The following is a 7,760-nucleotide window of genomic DNA, read 5'->3' as shown; positions in this document are numbered from 1 at the left end:
ACCTGCTACGCTCCAATGTCCTTGTACTTCAATTCTTGCCCTTGACCTCTCGTCAATACAAAGTGAGACTTTACAGATTAGCTGCTTAAGCCTCATTCGTCAAAGCAATCCTTCAAGAACTGGTGTCACGTTTGCAGCAGAAAAATGACGAGTTGGTTGTGAGTGAATGTTAGGTCGCTGAAATTACACTTCCAAAACGTAAGAATGAGATAGGCTTCTTGCTGCTTTTATAGACCTCCAAGTCGTGGTTAGTTAGCACCACTTCCCACTTCCAGAAGCTTCCTATAACCGTTGCAATCCACCTCCAAAAACTGGCACTCGACCAGCCGAAAATGTTGGTTGAAAAGATCATGGGTCCTGAAAAATAGGAACAGAGTGCCCACTACTTTAGAGCATGATTAACCACTTTTCCACTAATTAAAAATGTGGTCAACTGCCATAAAACCTTTATTCCACAACCAAAGAATAATAAAACGTGAAAGGAAGGTAAAGATTAATTATGTACAATTACTAATAGAGAGTCAAAGTACAGCTTTGAGGCAAACTCGGGAATGCTGGCTAGTTCCTAGAAATGTTGACAACAGGAATGTAATCAACATTCAACCCAACATTGTCGGAGTCAACATTGACTTTAACAGATGTACAAATGTCTTAGGGATTAATGACAAGGGTAAGGGTAAGTTAGCTGAAAATGAGAACTTAGAATCTGAAAAATCTGGGGGGGGGGGGGGGAAATCTGATGAGCTGCCTTTATCTGGGAAATATAGGGTTAGAGGACAGTGACGAGGATGAAGATTATGAACCACCAACTGAGTTACCTTCTAATGATGATGATGGATTAGATGACCTTGAATGAGGATGAAGATTATGAACCACCAACTGAGTTATCTTCCAGTGATGATGATGGATTAGATGACCTTGAATTAGCCTCTAGTGATGAGGAATACATTCAATGTAGGAAGAAAAGAAGCTTAATTGCAAATAAGAAGATATTTGATATGATTGATGATGATGTAAGGACAAAGCATGACTTGGAAGGTTTGACTATATGTCTGAATATGAGTCATCCGATGGGTGTGCGAACTCATCTAAAAATGATGAAGATGAAGTTCTTGTCAAATGTTGGATAAAGAGGATTGTACATGATCCAAGTGTGATCATAAGACCCTGGATATTAAGCTAGGTTTTTTAGGTTCCAAGATGGATGACAGTCTAAGGATGCTATTAGGAATTGACCATAGAGAATGGTAGATTTGTGCATTTTAAGAGGGTGGGAGCTATACAATGTGAGGCATATTGTTCTCCTCCCTGTCAATGGAGAGACTATGCTAGCTTAGTTGTTGGAAACTTAATGAAATATCTTAATCCTAGTTTTGATGATACCAAAATCAATAGGTTTAACTTGTAATAGACTAGAACTGTTCGAACTCAAGTGTTAGAGTTCTTTTTCTAGTTTAGTTGTTGTTCTGAAGACTGAAGACTGAAGAACAAAGGACTAAAGACTGAAGACTGAAGATGCCGACTGATGTAACGATTAAGGAAAAGTCAAATACTGATATTTAACTTATCAATCGAAGGATCAGTTTTGATTGATTACTTAATGCGCGCCACGTGGATTCAGCGAACTGATACTAAAGTTAAGTATCAGTTTAACATTCTTCCTCGGACTGAATCTCCTATGTTCAAAGGAAGCCACACACTCTAGAAGTACAGGCGCATTAAATACAGAGATCTCAGGATCGTCCTTTCTCTGCAGAGGCCATTCCTTTTTGGTGATTACCTTTTCAGAGATGTCACATCTCCTTCTCTTCAAAGTAGCCGTTCTCACCAAACAAGGAACCTCGAAGATTGAAGCCTCAGCCCAAGTTCAAATTACTCTCTAACGGGAGAAATCTTGAAGACCATCTCCGCCAACGGATTTATTCAAGATGTCTCCTATAAATTATGCTCGAGGATCACTTCAATCTTCACCGATTCAACAACATAAGCTGAAACGCTGCCGAATTCGTTACTCAGTAAAGCCAAGCCTCCCCAAAGTTTGAATCGAAGAAGAGAATCACAAAGCCAAAAATCAGTCACTGTTGATTACATACATTCTCTTAGAACTTAGGCAAATATTGTATATCCAAAGCCTATGTAAAACTGACTGCAAAGAACTTGTTCTTTGTGGTTTAGTTGGCAAGTTTTCAAATCTCTTTTCAACAAACCGAATTGAGAGTTTGTGTCGAAAAGGAGTTCAGACCAGTGTTCTGTCTCCGTGAGATCTTAGTGCCCAGTGTGCGCTAGGAATGAGAAATCCAACCCAGTGTGTTGGTACTGAAGATAGGCTCTTCAGTTGTTTCGGTTTGTTGTGCAACCGCAAGCACACGTTCAGGTTTGCTGTGCACCCATAAGCACACACACCGGTTTATTGTGCACCCGTAAGCACATGCCTAGTGAAGTTGTTGGTCTGATCAACCGACCGTGGATGTAGGAAGTATTTTTCGAACCACGTAAAAATCTCTGTGTTATTTACATCTTTCAGTAGTTGCCTTCTTACTTGTGCTTTTGCTTTCCTAAACTGAAAACTGATTAATTGCAAAGAGAAACTTAACTGCTGACAACGTGGTTAAAATCACAGGCTATTTCGAAATAAAAGTTTTCCGCTGCGTGTGTTATTAGTCTAACTGATCTATCTTCTGATAGTCAGTAAGATTCATAACATCTCTCTGACTATCAAACTCGACTGAAGCCTTACGTGTATCAGTTAAAGTCTTTGACATAACTGATAGCTCTTTACTGAAGAGTATTCAGTATCAGTCGTCAACCTTGTTTTGACCAAAACTCTTTTTAGTAAAAAGGTTGAGTCAGTTTGTACTTAAAGTTTCATTTTGAAAAATAGCCTATAGGTGTATCCCCCCCCCCATACACCTATTCGAGATCCTCCAGACCTAACATTAGTGAAAGGAGAAAGCTCTTTTAAGGTGAAAACAGTGGGTGGGAGACACAAATGTACTAAGTCAATGGACAACAAGTTAGTTAGCTCGAAGTGGATTGCCAACAGAAACTTAAATGTGTTTAGAATTAGAGCTAATATAACTATTTCTGAGTTAAGGGATGGCATTTGGAGGAGATCTGCATCTAAGTGATCACTAATTTCTTAGCAACAAAAACTGCAACTAACACAGGCAATTGTAGCAAATAATAAGCAATCGAGTATCGTATCCTCAGGGACTGACACAACGAAATAACTCTAGCTATCTCCTAAACAGACTATAACAGTAGACAGGCAACAGAAAGTAGGAAGGTTTAATTAACACTAAACTCAAATAACAACAAATAAAATAAGGTAAAAACTCAAATAATAAAATACTCTGACCCTAGGGATGTACTTTTACTAATTAATTACATGCATTTAATCTATTGATTCAATTACCAATTTAATCCAACCCTGATGAGAGATCACAAAACTATTCACAAGCTTCTCTAATGAACACCTATGAAAGTAGATTAATTTACCCCCTTCACATTCAAGACTCCAAGGGATAAATTAACTCCCAAGCGTACACAAAGAATAGCTCCCTATAGATTCACCTATCCCATTCAAGTGTCAAGGCTACTACTATAACATGCATTCCTGAATCGGCTGAACAATTATCGCATTCAAGACTCAAACTGAACAACTAGACATGTAAATTATTGATCAGATAATTCACAAGAAATTAAGCACCAGGAATCATGAATCACAAGTTGGAGGGCAAATTGATATCAATAAATCATACACACATATTTAATCAGCTATGTACAAACCCTAGGTTCAGATAAAAGAACTAGCCAAACATCGTAAAATAAAACAAAAGCATAATAAATAAGAAAGCAATTGTAAAAACTAAATTATATAAAACCGAAAGTAGAACGATTGTAGCAGCTTGAATCTTCAATCTTGTGGAAATCCAATCCAAGCAGTAAATACTGGAAAGAAATAAATTCTAAAGCTATGAAATTGAAAAATAAAAGTTGGAAATTGAAAAACTAAAGCTGGGAACTCAAAATAGGTCATAAGAAGACCTATTTATAGTACCAGGGTAAAATACAGAGTTTGAAACCCAGAAGAACTCCAAAAATGCGCAAAACTGAAAAATCCGGGTAGCCGGCGACCTGCCCGGCGACCCATCCGGCGGTCATTGGCTCAAGCACAAAAATCCTTCATCTGGCGGCGATCGCCGCCCATTTTCCAACGTTCCAGAAGTCCCGGCGACCGAGGCGGCGATCGCCGGGCCGGTCGCCGGAATTCCTTCTTCGGGCGGTGGTCAACGGTGTTTGACCACCGAGTTCTGACTGCTGCGCACGATGTTTTTGTTTCGGCCATAACTTTCTCATCCGAACTCGGATTTATGATCCGTTTGCGCTCGCGAACTCGTATCAAGATGATCTACAACTTCTATTTCAGAACATTTCTCCAAATTCGAACTCAATAAACCTGAAAAATCCTTCAAAGTTCGAGTAAGAATCATGTTTCACATGATAAAGCAATTTAAGCACAAAACAATCATCCAACACTCAATTTCCTATAAAATTATCATCATATGAACACTAAAAACAATGGAAACATGAGTGTTATCACTAAGGTTGGGAGAGATAGACTTTACAAGGCTAGCTAGATCCATTGCACAACAACTGTAAGGGGCTCAATCATTATGGATCGATTAAGAGTTATATCAATAGAAGGGTGGACAGTGAGGGTAGATTTGAGTTGCTAACTGGAGAAGACCATGTGTTTAAGGGACTTTATATGGGTTACAGTGCTTTAAGAAAGGGTTTTAAGGTGAGTTGTAGATCTATATATATTAGTGTTTTGTATTTATTTTAACTTTTGTGTATCCTCATGATTCATTTGTAACAATATTAAACTAAGATAAGCATAACAAGATTCCATTAATTGAAAATAAGACAATACATAACATAATTGCATTTTCAAAAGGTTGGACAATCAAGATAAGTTAAACTAACCCTAAACATTAACTTAACAATGATACCAACCGAAATACATATGACAAATCCCCTGAACCAACACTTTCTCTTCACTCGATTGAGCTCCTCCCTCAGTATTGGAATTTCCTATTCCATTTCATGATGCTCTACAATAATAAGCACAACCTTATCCCAAGCTAATTCTTAATACTCCTTCAATTCATTACATTCAAACTTTTTCAGTGCGTCAAGCTCATTTTGTTGTTCATCTCTTTCGCGCTTCAGTTTCACAATATAGTTCCTCTGCAAATCTAGTGGCTTTGGATCGATAAACTCAAAGTATGAACATGAGTTCGCCTGCAATTGCAAAAAAAACAGCATTTCAGAGTCATAAAAGGATAAGTAGAGCAATGGGGACTTACATCTTCAGGAGGACATCGATAAAATCACATTGCTGGATTCGAATTAGTCCACGAAGTCCTCATTTCAGTTGGGAGACCATGTTGGCACACATGCTCAGACATGGCTTTGAGGAGTTTGAAGAAGCAGAACCGTAGTTTCTAAAAACGAAGAACACATATATGTGGGAATGGATTCAAATTTATTTTTATTAAAGAGAGTGAAACAACGTTATTTTCATCAAAACAACACAATAATAGGGCTCAGTGAAACGACGCCGTTCTTATTCGTCATCCGACGAAGACACGTTGGACTCACGGTTGCCACCTTAGCGTTAAGTTAGCCGAAATAGCTCGTCGTGGAAAAATTAAAAAAGTTAACTGATCATGGTTCTTAATTCCAATTTTAAAAGTCGTGGGAAAAAACGATTTCGGTGAAACTTCATGGATTTAGCGACAATTAGCCCTACGTTTTTCAGCTTTGTGCAATGATTTTATTTCGGCTCGTTCTTCCTTGTCCGAGGTCCGATGTTCAACCCATTTGGCCTACGAATTCGGATCGAGATGAACTTCAACTTCCATTCAGATCATTTTTCCAAATTAATATTCAATATTCCTAAAAATTTACTCAAACAACAAGGAAGTAACAAGTTCTCAATAGTAAACAAATATATATACTCAAATTAACCATCAAACGCACAAAATCCTCACAACTAAGCATTAAATATGACACACCAAAAGATAAAAATGCATGTTTATCATTGGGTCAGTTAACGTTATCGGGCATTGAATTTTTTCAATCATCGAGTAACTTGATAAACAATTAAATAAGCTTAAAAATTATAAAATATTGTTTCATCAATATAATTTGATTATCTATAGATTTGTTATTAAATTTAATTACTAATGAGTAATTATTAATCAACTTAAAGAAAGTTAAAATTAATTAGTCTGTTAAAAATTATTCTAGTGCTTCCTAATAGACCCCAAGGAAAAAAAAATACCTATTCTAACGCAACAGTACGCCGTTTATGGGAAGAAGAAGAAGTGAAGTTTCAGCCCAAGACAAATAGCCAGAAATTTCAACAACAAATGCACATAGCCTGGTGGATAAGTAGTCTGAATTTTCAACTATATATACATATACTTATATATGTATGTATTTAAAAAATTAAGAAATCATTGTCAACAATATGTTAATTAATACCATCAAAACTATACAATAATATAATCATCGTGTAAGGTTGTCATCACCTACAATTAACAACTACTTCCATAGCCGGCTTTTCCAGTTTCTTGTGGCGTTGGCATTCCAAAAATTTATTCACATTCTTCAAATCTCAATCCATTATTTTTTTTCTTACCCAAAGATGGCATCTGAAATAACAGAAGATGTAGATCAAGATCCACCTTCCATACAACAAAAGGAAGCTGAAAAAATCAGAATAAGGCAGCTCATAGACTACCAAAAATCCCTCTACTTGTCTTCTTCGTCATCAGCCTCTTCCTCTTCCGCTTCATTTTCAACTTGTTCGTCTAAAAGCAGTCGCTTATTAGACCTAATGAGAGAAGGAAGCGCGTCGTTGAAAAGATTGTTCGACATGGAGCACACTAGTTTGGAGAAATACTTGAAAGATTATAGCGCTTCGCCTCTCATTAGGCCTATTCTTTTGTGGGGTGATGATGATGATGGTGAAGTTCATGATGATCCGTGGGTCGGATTTAAGCAAAATCTGGGTGGATTTGGAGATGATGAATGGAGGCTTTCTTTGCAAGGAAGCTCAGTTCATCAAGGAAAGAAAATGCATAAGCTGCACAGGAGAAAAGTATTGTATAGAGCTAAGTCTTATAAGAGATTGCCAAGAATTAGTTTCTGGAGATGTGGGAGGTTTAGATTTAAGTTGAGGTTGATGCTCAAGTTGAGGATTTTTATTACAAGAAAAGTTTTTTCATAGTACAAATCAAATGTAACATGATTATTTTTTTCTTAATAATCCAATATGTTTTCATTTTTCATTTGTGATCAAAACAAGAGATAGAATCTTTGCCTTCACATTTAGGTTACACAAAACAACAAAAACGAAAACAAGACTTTTAAACTTACTTGTTGTTGGTTAATATGACATAAATATATATATAACATCCGTCCTTTGGCTAGACACGAGATTTAATAAAATGATTGGTGATTTTTGTGTAATGGAGCAAGGGTCTCATCATTGTATGAAATGAGTTGTTGAAAATTGAATAAGAGGTGGTCCTTTTTTTTAGTAAATAATGGATATATATTTATAAGAATAAATTATAAGGAAAAGATGTGATTGATGATTTTATAAGTAATATTTATTTGATGTGATTTTCACACGATTTTTAACAGGTTGCAGTTACAACATGATGTTTAATTAATATTTTGCA

Source organism: Salvia miltiorrhiza, chromosome 3, assembly GCF_028751815.1.
Source record: "Salvia miltiorrhiza cultivar Shanhuang (shh) chromosome 3, IMPLAD_Smil_shh, whole genome shotgun sequence".
In the NCBI taxonomy this organism is placed as follows: domain Eukaryota; kingdom Viridiplantae; phylum Streptophyta; class Magnoliopsida; order Lamiales; family Lamiaceae; genus Salvia; species Salvia miltiorrhiza.
The sequence above is the reverse complement of the archived record's forward strand: the minus strand, read 5'-3'. Positions refer to the sequence as shown.